Source organism: Rhinoderma darwinii, chromosome 5 (genome assembly GCF_050947455.1).
Source record: "Rhinoderma darwinii isolate aRhiDar2 chromosome 5, aRhiDar2.hap1, whole genome shotgun sequence".
Taxonomy (NCBI): Eukaryota; Metazoa; Chordata; class Amphibia; order Anura; family Rhinodermatidae; genus Rhinoderma; species Rhinoderma darwinii.
In genome coordinates, this window is record NC_134691.1 from 253,861,643 (window position 1) to 253,876,834 (window position 15,192).

Sequence of the window (15,192 nt, forward strand, 5' to 3'; positions counted from 1 at the left end):
TTGCCATTTTTCCTTTTTCCTTACACTCCCTGCACTCTACATCTATACTTCGATCCAGCGCATAGATACCAAGGGCCCCCCCCCCTCATGGATTCATTTATTCTTCCATTTATTAACTACAATACATTCATAGTTCCCTCACCAGTTGACCGCATGTCTTTTTGTATCTTGCATAAACCAAAACATCATACATACCCAACCCGTTCAATATACAATTGTCCTTCAGCCTGGGATATCATAAGAGTAGCACCCTCTGTATAGACCCACTATATTATTCACCCTTAGTTCACACTAGTCCATGCCGGTCCCTAGTAACGCAAACCAAACAAACTGCATGTTCAAAAAACCCTGAGAAAATATACTGCAACTTTTCACAAAGATACCGCCTGTCATAACTACATGTTGTCCTCTATTTTTCTCCATATATCACGTTGCTCCTTAGTATATTAACCAATTTAAACCTTCTTCTGTCATATTTAGTTTTCGTAAAACCGAAATAATATAATAAGTATCATTATAGACAGCCCGATATACTTACTTACCGTGAACAAGACCGCACTTGGAGCATCAGCTGATTCCAGGAGGCCCGTCAGGTTTCCTTGCTTCCTATTGGCTCATCCGGCCAGCCAATAATACACACAGGATCTAGCATGTAAACAAAGAAGTCAATGTTACGTAACTCACAGAAGCGATGTCCTAACATTTTGTGATCGCATCCATATATATTAAAAAAAACTGCAGTTAGAAATACACGTTCTCTGCTTTCCCAGGCTTTACCTCTCATCTTTTTATAAGTATAGTTCACAATCATGTTCTATTTTGTAGCAATCTCATATGTAGAATCTTTAAAACGCTCTGGCTTGCGTTTCAATGACCTATTGTAAGCTGACACGCAATCAAGTCTAATCAGCTGCACAAACCGGAACTCATGTATAAAAACCGGGGCCCTAGCATCCAAAACTTTAACAGCCATGATTAAGGACGTGCCTAACGTCTGAAACGCGTAGGCTTCAGGACTGGATCGTTATTCACTCCCGTATGCACACCAGGACTCCAACCTATTGGACCTTTTTAATCGAATATTTAGTAAACTTGGAACTAGTTTCCGTTTTATCCTCTTCAGCGCTGGACTCAACCCTCTTGCCTCTGCCTGTCTATACCCATCGTGTGCCGACACGAGAGCCCGTGCGATGATCGCGACACATACAGCAAGTGTCAGGTGAGCTGGAGGACTTTTTCTCTATATGCCATCAAGAGTGCCTTGGGTGTTACCGGTTCACCTTCCCTTATCCGTCCACATTCTGTTAGAATCTGATTCTCACGCCTTCCGCTCCCAGTTGGACTCTTCCTGTGGAGAACAAGCTTTTTCATTGTATAAACATTAATTGATCTTAATCAAATAATTAATTTGAAGAAAAACATTAACAAATAACATCTTTACATCAAACGTTCACACTGGTCAGTAACTAAAACTTACAAACTGATTCTTCTTCTTTATATATATATCTATACATACACATATACACTGCACAGAATTCTCTGCTCTAAAATTTCCCTTTCACAACAAAAATAAAAATAAACAAATACAAATGTTTTCGAATGGGAATATTCCGCTTCTGTACCTTTTTATCTGACGCCTCCAATAGTCCAATGCTAAGGCTGGTCCAGAACTTTACATAAAACTTAACCTCAGTATTTAATATTCCCACAACACTTCTTAAATACAATTATTAAACAAACTAACTTTGGAATAACATCTGGAGAACTGCTGACATCTTATCATTGTACAAACACCAGGTCAATACTTGGGATAACATTGTTCCCCTGTCACTTACACACAACATCTGCAGTGGGGAAGATACCGGCCGGGCTTCAGGCCCCCCTGAGAACAGGTCTACACACACGAGCACATTGTCATACACTTCTACCTCGGGTAGTTGTATGTTCTGCAGTCGCTGGGACTGATAATCTGGCCGAGCTGCACTTTTCACAGGTACCTTTGCTGTTTTACCTATGTCACGCCGTGCGCACATCATGCCGGCTGCTACAAACCTAGCGGTGGCATTATTGTATCCAGGGACAAGCCAATTTACTGATACCTGGCTGCACATATCCTTGTTGTCAGGTCTGTCTTCTCTCGCTCTCTCAATTGGCTTACCCGATGATCCAATAAAGTTCCTACTACCAATGGGCCCATAATTGTGGGCGATGCCAAAAGCGTACCTAGAGTCAGTGTAAATGTCGGCCGTCTTACCTTTTGCCAGGTTACAAGCCTCAGCGAACACCTCCAGCTCCGCTCCTTGAGATGAACAAGAAGGTGAGAGTGGTTTCTGGGTAATTTACCTGGTGCTTCGTATCCTGTCTTGTACATACTGTATAATAAAATCTCTTTATTACAAATTTACATTAGAAACCCATGTCACATATAGATAGAACATCTCAAAGGGGTGGCGTCTTCATTCTCTAAAATAAAACCAAATGTTATACACTTCTCCACACTCATCTGATAATCCAGAATACTTTGAGAATCTCACTTTTATCAGATTCTGCAAATACTTGATTAATACAAAAACAAAATAAAAAAAATTCCTAAAAACTTTACATCAAATTAACAATGTCCAGACAATTTTTGTTTTTTTCCTTCTCCCCCATCTAAATCTGTAATGACCCATCTGCGAGTGACGTCACCTCCTGCGTAACTTTGCTGGAGGGCGATTGTCTCTTACACAATACCTCATATTGGGTGGAGACTACAGCACAGCTTCCCCAGTGCCATATTTACTGTTCTGGAAAGATCTGGAACCATCTACACAGAAAAACCTCAAAATTTAGGTTACTCTCATACACATTTAATCTGGATTACTCATTGGGGTCTCTTACACATTTTTAGATCTCCTGAAACCAAATTAATTAATTCAAAACAAACCAAAATTGTACCTGATCAGTCCCTTCACCATTCCCCCCTTTGTGGACTCTGCGAAAGTAATGTAGCAGAGTTTAAAACTACATCTCAACATAACACTAGTTTAACCCCCTGTAATGTACAACAGCCTGAAACAAAAATGACTTTTTCCTGACAAATACATTTGATCTTTACAATGACATAACTCATGTGTGAAATCAAAAACAAAACATTGTAGTTAGTTATTCAATAAAACAGAAAATATTATATCTGATAACATTAATTACTGCAAACCAATAAACTGTATATAAAAATAGGGAACGGTGGGGGCACATACATTTTCAAAACCCCGTGTCTCACAATATCTGTAGTTTAATACATCTGAATTAACATCAAAACATATGAAATCTGATCACATCATAACACATAAATATCGTAACTTTTATAAACAGCAGCGCATGCGCAAAGAGAAGAAATTTATTTAGCTTTGTAGACATTACTGATATATATATATCTCTCAGCAGTGCATATTGAAATCCCTTTGTCTCATCAGCCCTGCAGACTGCACCCAGTCAGCCCCCCCTCCTCCTCCCAAACACAGCATACTACAGGGGGGAGGGAGGGGGGTCACACACTCACAGCTTCTAACAGCGTCTAGTCTCAGAATATTAACACTTTCAATGTCAGCAAAACAACATACGTATCTGCAATCATTCATCACACCATTGTATAGGAATTATCTACGTTCAAAACATCAAACACATAATTTGTAACAGTCCAATCTGTCGGCCACCATCTCTATATTATGATGACGTGTTGCTTCACTAGCATGGAACCTAAAAATAGAAAAAAACACTACAAATGACAAAATTAACAAGGCGATTATTTCAAACTGATTTGGTTGGGTCGGGCGTGGCCACATCAGGGGTGGGTGGTGGGGGGGCAGCCTCTCCCATCGGAAACACAGTGCGCAGCTGTGAGGGGGGGGGGGTTCCCACCCACAATGAGGACACACTCAACATGAGGTACGCACACCATTACCGGGCGTCGGCTGGTCCTGTGTTTTCTAATACATACAATACCTTTCTTATTCCTAACTTCCTCTTCTGCAAATCCCTCTAAAGCACTTTCCATCAACTTACTACCTTCCAAGTTCCCTTTGTTCTCCAGAATACCTTTTGCCCAATCTGCGGCTTGGAGCCGCCCTCTTCTATGGATCCCTCACACTTCCATCAATTTCTTCATTTTACGGACGATCCTGGAGATTTGAATATGGACCATACACCATCCAATCTAACAGTCTATATTATACACGTAATTTATATAACAATTTTCGATCTGCAACTCTTGGTCTGGCAGGAAATATTATAATTTATAATTATAATTATAATATTATAATTTCACAGTCTCTAGTATAATCTCTATTGTATTTATTACATCTCGCTAGGATATAAAAATCTTTATTTAGACTCTCTGGCCTCGCTGGAAATATTAAAATCCCAGTCGATAGCTCTCCGGCCTATTATATAATTTTTATTTAGACTCTCCGGCCTCGCTGGAAATATTAAAATCCCAGTCGATAGCTCTCCGGCCTATTATATAATTTTTATTTAGACTCTCCGGCCTCGCTGGAAATATTAAAATCCCAGTCGATAGCTCTCCGGCCTATTATATAATTTTTATTTAGACTCTCCGGCCTCGCTGGAAATATTAAAATTTCACAGTCTAGCTCTCCGGTCTTGTTATATAATTTTATTTAGACTCTAAATACTCAGAGGATGGTTAGTCGGGCGCGACTAAGGTCTCACAGGTTTTCAACCTCACAGCGGAAAATATCACCTCTGTCGCCTGAGATAATCCAGGAAATCAACAAAAGGGTTCTACAGATCGCCACAAGACTGTCCACTAACACAGATAAGACGAAGATTTATAAAATCAATTCGCTTACCGTGTTATTGCGGAGGTGATCAAATTCCTTCAGTGGGCAACTTTGAGTCCTCTGTTTCACCCTGTGATTGTCGATTGTCCGGATTTTGATATTTCCTCGAGTGAGGCCCCACGTTCGGGCGCCAAATGTCAGGTCCGTATTTCACACCGAATAACCACCTCTGTAAATTGAAAGCTGAAGGCATGCCTGGAGAGAAGTACACCACACAGATGTTTGGTACAGCTTCCCTCTGTCAGCCAGGAGGAAGAATGAAAACTTTTTATTCAGAACAAAGAAACACAGAAAGAGACACATGCCTCCTCCCCAGAGATGTGGGAGTGCCCAAGTTTTTCAGCTGTAACCTCTCAGACTCACTCTTCTTGCATTCCAGGGGGCGGTTTCTTCCATAGGTGTGTCCGACATGAACAAAGAACTTGTTATATATATCAGTATATTACACAAAGAACTGAAATGTATATACATATGTGTGAGGATAATATTTTTCAAACAATATGCATGGTAATGATCCCTGACAGTAGTAGTAGCAGCAGCACATTAAAAAAAGAGACTGGACGACAGTCACAGGACAAAGCCCTGTGGTGGGGCAGGCCTGCTTGTAGCAGACGGGCGGCAGTGGAGATGTATTGGTGGTAGTAGAGGTAGCCAACACAGACAGCAAGGGTGGTAGTAGTAGCAGCAGCACATTAAAAAAAGAGACTGGACGACAGTCACAGGACAAAGCCCTGTGGTGGGGCAGGCCGGCTTGTAGCAGACGGGTGGCAGTGGAGGTGTATTGGTGGTAGTAGAGGTAGCCAACACAGACAGCAAGGGTGGTAGTAGTAGTAGCAGCACATTAAAAAAAGAGACTGGACAACAGTCACAGGACAAAGCCCTGTGGTGGGGCAGGCCTGCTTGTATCAGACGGCAGTGGAGGTGTATTGGTGGTAGTAGAGGTAGCCAACACAGACAGCAAGGGTGGTAGTAGTAGCAGCAACACATTAAAAAAAGAGACTGGACGACAGTCACAGGACAAAGCCCTGTGGTGGGGCAGGCCTGCTTGTAGCAGACGGCAGTGGAGGTGTATTGGTGGTAGTAGAGGTAGCCAACACAGACAGCAAGGGTGGTAGACTGGTAGTAGCAGCACATTAAAAAAAGAGACTGGACGACAGTCACAGACAGGACAAAGCCCTGTGGTGTGGCAGGCCTCAGGCCTGCTTGTAGCAGACGGGCGGCAGTGGAGGTGTATTGGTGGTAGTAGAGGTAGCCAACACAGACAGCAAGGGTGGTAGTAGTAGCAGCAGCACATTAAAAAAAGAGTGGACAGGACAGAATCCCGTAGTAGCAGGCGGCAGTAGCAGGCGGCAGCAGCAGCAGCAATGTCAGATCTAATCAGTGGCAACAGGCACAGGGGTTTTAAAATCCTCACCGATCCACGCTTGATTCATTTTCAGAAACGTGAGATTTTCCAAGCTGTTGGCGGACAATCTTGTTCGCTTAGGGGTGACGAAGCCCCCTGCCGCGCTAAATACCCTCTCTGACGCTACACTGGAGGGTGGACAAGACAGTACACCCATGGCAAACTGGGCCAGTTCTTGCCAATGATCCAATCTGCTGACCCAGAAGTCCATGGGGTCTGGGATCAGCATTTCTGACGGAGAAAGGGCACAGTCCAGGTACGAGTGAACCTGGTTGTTTAGGTGCTGCACCTGGTGATGGTGAACATCCCTTTGGTGACTACGATGTGTGTCAGGTCGGGGTATTGGATGTAAAAATGTTGTCATCATATTTTCCAAACTGAATTGGCTGCTGCTGCCGCCTATTGCAGAGGTAGCTCTGCCAGAGGTGGTGGAACGATGAGACAGTGGGGAGCGGAGAGTGGCCCCCCGGTCAGACATGCTTGCAGCAGGTGTTTGCCGTTTGAAAGCCGTGACAAGCTGGCTGCATAGCTTCTCTCGATAATAAGCCAATTTTGCCTCCCCCAAAAAACTCCCCCATTCTGGCTTTATACCGAGGGTCTAAAAGTGTGGCTATCCAGTACTCATCTCTTTGCTTCATGCTAACAATACGACAGTCAGCGCGCAAGTAACGAAGCATACAGCTCGCCATCCTGGCCAGCGTTTCAGAGGGCCAGGTTGGTTCCATCTCCGCCCCATACTGCCATGGTTGTCCATCATCAAGGTCGTCGTCAGACTCGTCATGACCACCAGTACTGTCATGTTGTGCGGCTGCCTCGTCCCCTATCCCTTCCTGTGATTCCATCTCCAAATCCAGCTCCTCTTCAGGTCCTGTTTCCTCATCCTCATCCTCCTCAACATCCATAGCCAGATGTGATCCTTCCTCCATCCTTTGCTGAATCATCGCTGTGAGCGTTTGCTCCATAATGAATATCAGCGGCATAACATCGTTCATTCCGCTAGCGTCATGGCTCACAAATCATGTGGCCTCTTCAAAGGGCCTCAAAACGCGACATGCGTCTCTAATCAGCTGCCAGTGCCTGAGCTTGAAATTACACTGGCTCCAAACGCTGCCCGTCTGCTGCATCAGGAAATCATTCACGGCTTTCCGCTGTCCGTACAGACGGTCCAACATGTGCAGGGTGGAATTCCAGCGTGTTGGAACGTCGCAAATCAGGCTGTGTTCTGGGAGATTGTTTTGACGCTGCAAGTCCAGGAGGGCGTGCTTAAATGCATACAAACGTCTAAAGCGAACGCAAACCCTCCTGGACATGGCCAGCACACCCTTCAAACCAACATATGACTTTAAGAAGCGTGTTATGACCAGATTGATCACATGTGCCATGCAAGGAGCGTGTGTCAGGTGACCTAGACGCAGTGCAGCCACAACGTTCTTGCCGTTATCAGAGACAACATTGCCCAGTGTGAGTTTCTGAGGAGACAGCCAGCGTGCAATTTCCTCCTTGATGCACAGCAGCAGCTCCTGCCCTGTGTGGCTTTTCTTGCCCAGGCTCAGCAGGTGTAAGACAGCGTTGTGGCGCTTCACCTTGCACCTATGAAAAGAGGAGGGAGGAGGAGTGGAAGATACGCTGTGTCCTGTCGGGGACGGGAAGACCTCCAAGGAGGAAGGCAAGGAGGAGGAGTAGGAGGAGGAGGATGGTAGGCGCCTGGTGTCCGGAGTTGAACCAGAAAGATACAAGCGTGGAGGTGGTAATGCCTGGCATTGCTGCGGTGGTGCATCGGACTGCAAAATATTGACCCAGTGGGCCGTGAAAGACATGTACTGTCCCTGCCCATAGTTGCTGCTCCACGTGTCGACGGTGGCATGTACCCTGCTGCACACGGATAATTGCAAGGACTGGCACACCTTTTCCTCCACATGCTTGTGCAAGGCAGGGACAGCTGTTTTGGAGAAGTAATGTCGGCTAGGTATTCGCCACCTAGGCTGAGCGCACGCCATCAATTGCTTGAAGCCGGCGGAGTCGACCAGGTGGTACGGCAGCGACTGCACCACCAACAACTTAGCCAGGTGTGAATTAAGCCGCACGACAAGTGGATGACTGGGTATATATTGTTGCTTATTGGACAACGATTCCGTAATGGATAACTGACGGGACGTAGGAGGAGCACTAGATGACAGTGATTATGATGATGACAACGACATGGTGGATAAGGCCTGGCTACTACTTAGAAGCAGCAGCTGCAGAGGGGTCTTCATTAAATGTACATGATGATGGTGGGGCATGTCGATTGTCCCACATGGCCTTGTGATGCCGCTCCATGTGTTTACGTAGAGCGGTAGTTCCTAAATTGCTGCCCTGCCCACGCCTTACTTTCTGCTTGCAGATACGGCACTGTGCCATGTTTTCGTCCTCCGGGAAGGTACAGAAAAATTGTCACACGGCAGAGTACCGTAAAGAGGTAGTACCACGTCCACCACCCGACCTTGCCCCTTGTCTGGCAGGCTTTTTTCGGGAGCCTACACCAGCATCAGTGTCGCCGTCACCGGCTCCTGAGTTGACCCTACCGCTGCAACGTTTTGCAGATTGACTTCTGCCCCTACCTCGGCTTGGCTGTTTATCACGGCCAGTGCCGCCACTACTACCCTCCTCCTCTGACGCCGTCATCACCTCGTCACCTGGTTCCCACGTCCTGTCTAAAACAACATCATCATCATAGCCTTCCTCATCATCCCCGCCACTTCTGTCACTGTGTTGTGAATGTGATGTGACATCATGGCGGGCTCCATGCCCCCCCTTATTTCTGCGTCTGCCACCACGGCTACCACCACCAACACCCCCACTACCGCAGCTATGCGTCTCGGACACCGCTTCCACCTCCACCACCGCAGCAACACACTCCGTTGGCTGACTCGCTGAAAACAAATCATCATCATCATCACTATGTTGTTCAGTATCTTCCTTCGCACCCGAGGAGATGCCTCTTAGGACTCTCAGGAAAGATGGCTTCCCGCTAGGAAGGGGGAGCGAAGACATAGATGATGGAATGGAAACGCTAGAAATACCTATATTACTACTGTCACTGTGCCAAGGAACTGTAGAGGATCTGGAATCCAACTAAACCTGGCTTCTAGCCAGATCGTCAGAGTCTTCCTGCTGAGATGACCGCGAGCCAGCCAACCAGTCCACAATGGCCGTATTGTCTAAAGTAACCCGCCCACCGGAGGAGATGGACAAGTCTGGCTTGCTGATACTACTACCAGCAGGCACATGGCAGCTGCTACTAGTGGAACTGGGCACATGTCTTGTGCCACAAATGCTGGTACTGGGTCTGGCACCAACAGATCCAACATTTGGACTGGAAGAGGAGACGGCATGGGTGTTTTTTCCTCTACCCCGTCCTTTCACAACCTTTTTTTTCCCAGACATTTCACTGCTGGAGTGCAGCAAGTTGAATCAAAACCTGGGGGATGAGCCCCTTCTAAAAGCGTATTCACACTGACACTGACACTGGCTTGGCAAATGGCAATGAATGAGAATTTCTATCAGCCACGCTGCAGTGCACTCAGGGAATGCTGGGCCTTGTAGTACTACTACCACTACTACAAAGGCTGCCTGTATTGCAAGTTGTATTGTTATTTGTTTGTTATGTTAACGGCCGGGGATGAGCCCCTTCTAAAAGCGTATTCACCACTGACACTGGCTTGGCAAATGGCAATGAATGAGAATTTCTATCAGCCACGCCGCAGTGCACTCAGGGAATGCTGGGCCTTGTAGTACTACTACCACTACTACAAAGGCTGCCTGTATTGCAAGTTGTATTGTTATTTGTTTGTTATGTTAACGGCCGGGGATGAGCCCCTTCTAAAAGCGTATTCACACACTGACACTGGCTTGGCAAATGGCAATGAATGAGAATTTCTATCAGCCACGCTGCAGTGCACTCAGGGAATGCTGGGCGTTTTAGTACTACAAAGCCTGCCTGTATTGCAAGTTGGATGCAATGGGGATGAGCCCCTTATAAAAGCGTATTCACACACTGGCTGAGTAGTGAGTAGTGGATGAGCCCCTTCGATTGCTGGATTCCTGCCTTTTAGATTCCTAAAGCTTTCCCTTACTGCTCAGAGATGCTATCCCTACAGCTCCTGTCTGTAAAATGGCCGCTGTGCTCCGTGCATAGACTTTTATTGCAGGCTTGAGCCCTCCCCTATGCTGCCTCCCGATTGGCTGGGAGAGCCGTTTGCAAGGCATTATGGGGTAGCCTGATGTCAGGTGATCTTGTGAAATCCTCCATTTTAGATGTAACATGTGGCAGGCGCCAAAATGTAGCCGGGTTCGGTCAAAACTGGTTCGGCCGAACTCGGTGAAGTTCGGATTCGCTGCGAACCGAACTTTTCCGGAAGTTCGGACCGAAACCGGGTTCGGTTGTCCCGGCTCGCTCATCTCTACTTGGGAGTTTATGACCTAATTTTATAACAGCTTATTGAAAATTTGTTGGCGCCTAGTACCTGGCGAGCATACAGAGTGGCTTGGACAAGATGGGAGGAATTCATCAGCAGCTAATGTATTGGGAACAGGATATGGAGTATTTGGAAAATGCTTGGTAAGATGAAGCGGGAAGGAGTGTCAAAAGGTAAGGCAGCAACCATGGTGGCAACGGTCTCTTTCTTCACAAAGTTAAAGGGGAGGTAGATCCCATGAGGGCATTTGTAGTGAGAAGAGTGCTGAAAGGTTGGGCTGGGAGTGAGGGCAGAAGAAGGGATCGGAGGGAACTGGTGGACTCGGCACGGCTAAGTGAACTGATTAAAATAACCCAAGCACTCAAGTATGGAAATAAATTCTGAAAATAATTATTTTTTCGAAATTTCCAAAGGTTTTAATTTTCAAGATATGTATTATCTTGGTAAGGGGGGATTCACACGAGCGTGTATTCGGTCCGTGCGGGCCGCGTGGTTTTCACGCGGCACGCATGGACCAATACAAGTCTATGGGGCAGTACAGACAGTCCGTGCTTTTTGCGCAGCGTTTGTCTGCTGCGCAAAAAGCGCGACAGGTTCAATAACTCTGCGTATTTCGCGCATCACGCACCCATTGAAGTCAATGGGTGCGTGAAAATCACGCGCACCACACGGAAGCACTTCCGAGGGACGAGCGTGATTCGCGCAACAGCAGTGAAAAGGATGAATGAAAACCGAAAAGCACCACGTGCTTTTCTGTTTCCGAACATCCAAACGGAGTGTCTTTGCGATTAGCGAAGCCGGACAAGCGTACCGAACTTCACCGGGTTCGGCCAAAGTCGTTTTGGCCGATCCCGGCAAAAAAATTATCGGTACGCGACGTCAGGAGATAGTCACTGTCCATGGTGCTGAAAGAGTTAAACTGTTTCAGCACCATGGACAGTGACTTGCGATCCCAAAATACATTAACCTGTAAAAAAAACCGAAGTTCTAACTTACCGATTACTCCTGTCTCCTTCCTGCAGTCCGACCTCCCGGGATGACACTTCAGTTCAAGTGACAGCTCCAGCCAATCACAGGCCAAGCACAGGCTGCAGCCAATCACAGGCTGCAGCGGTCACTTGGACTGCTGCGTCATCCAGGGAGGTGGGGCCCGATGTCAAGAGAGGCGCGTCACCAAGGACGCGTCACCAAGGACGCGTCACCAAGGCAACGGCCGGGAAGTTCTCGGTAAGTAGGAACTTTATCTTTTTTTTTTACAGGTTTTTCGCTGTTGTGTTCGGCATTCACTGTCGAGGGTGCTGAAAGATTTAGCTCTTTCAGCACCTTGGACAGTGACGGGCGTTGACAAGCCTCATCTCTATGATGCCGGCTGCGCGAAAATCACGCAGCCGCGCATCAGACACGCATGACACACGCAGCTGTCAAATGGTTTTTGCGCTCGCAAAACGCTGCGTTGTTTGCGCGCGCAAAAACGCAACGTTCGTGTGAATCTCCCCTAAGAATGATACAATTGTAACAGGCGATTTATTATTTTTTTTTACGACATTTCGGCCTATCCCTGGCCTTTGTCACAATCGCTTAACTGCTTTAGATTCAGCGTCTTCCAGACGCTCTCGCCGAATCTCCCAAACACAACACCCCTTCGATTCAGTTAAGCGATTGTGACAAAGGCCTGGGATAGGCCGAAACATTGGAAAAAATCGCCTGTTACAATTGTATCAATCTTATCAATATAATACATCTCTTGAAAATTAAAACCTTTCGAAATTTATTTCCATACTTGAGTGCTTGGGTTATTTTCTTCGTACAAATTGTGGTTTGTCCAGACCCAAACCCTCATACCACCTGAACATTTCAGCAAGGAGTGCAGTCCATCATTTTTCTTCTAAGTGAACTGATTAAAGAGGCTCTGTCACCAGATTTGATTTTCAAACCCCTATCTCCTATTGCAGCTGATCGGCGCTGCAATGTAGATAACAGTAACGTTTTTATTTTTCAAAAACGAGCATTTTTGGCCAAGTTATGAGCATTTTTATTTTTATGCAAATGAGCCTTTCTTATGGACAACTGGGCGTTTTTTATCTTATTTCCAACTGGGCGTGTATTGTGTTCGTTACATCTGGGTGTGTTTACTTGTTTTACTACTTGGGCGTTGTGAATGGAAGTGTATGATGCTGACGAATGAGCATCATCCACTTCTCTTCGTTACCACCCAGCTTCTGGCAGTGCACAGACACACAGCGTGTCCTCGCGAGATCACGCTGTGACGTCACTCACTTCCTCCCACAGGAACTTCATCGCGTCGACGAGTGAGGACACGCTGTGTGTCTGTGCACTGCCAGAAGCTGGGTGGTAACGAAGAGAAGTGGATGATGCTCATTCGTCAGCATCATACACTTCCATTCACAACGCCCAGCTAGTAAAACAAGTAAACACACCCAGATGTAACGAACACAATACACGCCCAGTTGGAAATAAGATTAAAAACGCCCAGTTGTCCATAAGAAAGGCTCATTTGCATAAAAATAAAAATGCTCGTTTTTGAAAAAGAAAAACTTTACTGTTATCTACATTGCAGCGCCGATCAGCTGCAATAGGAGATAGGGGTTTGAAAATCTGGTGACAGAGCCTCTTTAAGGCATTGGGGAAGATATGCAGGAGCAAGTGGAAAGCAAGTTTGTTCCAGGCAGCGTTTGTATTAGCATTCACGGGGGCGTTCAGGATAGGGGAGTTAGTGTCGGCTAATGGAAAAGAGGGAGCCCCCTTTTGTTAGAGAATGTAAGGGTAACAGGGAAGGCGGTGTTGTGTTTTATAAGAAAATCTAAGACTGATCAGAAGGGAGTCGGAATCTGGATAACAATGAAGGGAAGGGGACTTGTGCCCAGTCAAGAGTGTACAAAGGTACCTGGTGGACAGGGGTTCAGCTCCGGGTATATTTCTGAGCCACAAAGATGGAAGCGCGTTATCCAGGTTCCAGATTTATGAGGTTTTAAAGCGGGCCGATTAAGAGAACCGGGCTAGTTGGTAGGAAGATAGGGTCACACTACTTTTGCATAGCGGCAGCAGCAGAGGCAGCAGCAATGGGGCAGCGAGCAGAGGCAATAATGAGGTTGGGAAGGTGGAAGTCTAGGGCATTCCAGGAGTATGTACGACCAATACCGGACCAATGCTAACAATAATCGTTTTATTTACTGCAGGGTGTAAGAATGTCTGGATCCTGGGTCATTCCTTTGTATACTGGGCTGCTGAGAGGGCGAGGAGGAGGCAGTATGGGCTGCAACTGGGGATGTTGAAAGGCCGGATAAAAGCAAGGTGACATGGGAAGAGGGGTCTTCGGTGGTCACAGATGAGGCGCCTCATTCGGGGGAGATTACTAAAGACAACATCAGCCCAGATTGGAGGGTGCTACACGCAGGTGGCAAAGGCCTCACAACTTTAAAGTTGGATTTGGTATGTGAAATGAAGGCAGTGGTGGTGGGTTGTTTAACACGATGGCCGGATGTGAAGGTGTTTTGGTCAGAAATCATACAGCGGATAGTGTTGAGACATTAGGGTGCAGTGGAAGGGCGAGCCCTACTTTCTGGTGACGGATTACGACACTACGCTATGAGAAGGGCAGATTAATTTGGTTGGCCACAGCGAGCAAGCCACAAGTCGTATGGCAGGGAGACCTTGCTAGTGGGGGTACACGAGCCATACGGCAGGTTCCCTGGTAAGATCATGGCCCGGGTAGCTACAAAGGTCGGCTGGCAGCTGCCCAGAGGAACGACCGTGGCAAGCGGGTGTAGTCGGTCTTACGATAGGAGGGCCGGGGGCAGACGTTTCCCCCGGCTCATAGAAAGTGGTGTCGTCATTGGCCGGGCTCCCCTTATCACTGTACATTGTTGTAAGAAAATGGCTGATAGCCAATGCTTTTTTGCCAAAGATGTGTGGTGTATTTACTGTTGGTGGTGGTGGGGGGGGGGGCTTTGGTCAAAGGGCTAGGGGGAGGTAGCTTGTGCGCTCTTTAACCCCTTCCCGCTCAGCTCAGTACTATTACGTCGTGCTGAGCACATTGTTCGCGCTCAGCTCAGTAATATTACTGACCTGAGTTAACACAGCGCCATCTTTCCCCGGCGCATGTTTGAGCTGTGATACCTGCTGTTTCCGACAGCAGGCTATCACAGCTCAGTGTGCAGGGACTGATCGCGGAGGTCCCCGGCGATTAACCCCTTAGAAGCCGTTCAATAGCGATCACTGCTTCTTAGGGGTTAAGCCACAATTAACGGCCCGCTACATGATAGCGGACGGGGATGGCTACTATGGCAACCAAAGTCCTAACAATGGACTCTGGCTACGCCATAGACGGAAGCCTAGTGGTTCCTGACAAAAGTCAGGACCCACTTTGCTTGCTGTCAGTGAGTAGCTGACAGCTCTAATACACTGCACTACGAATGTAGTGCAGTGTATTAGAATAGCGATCAGGGCCTCCTGCCCTCAAGTTACCTAG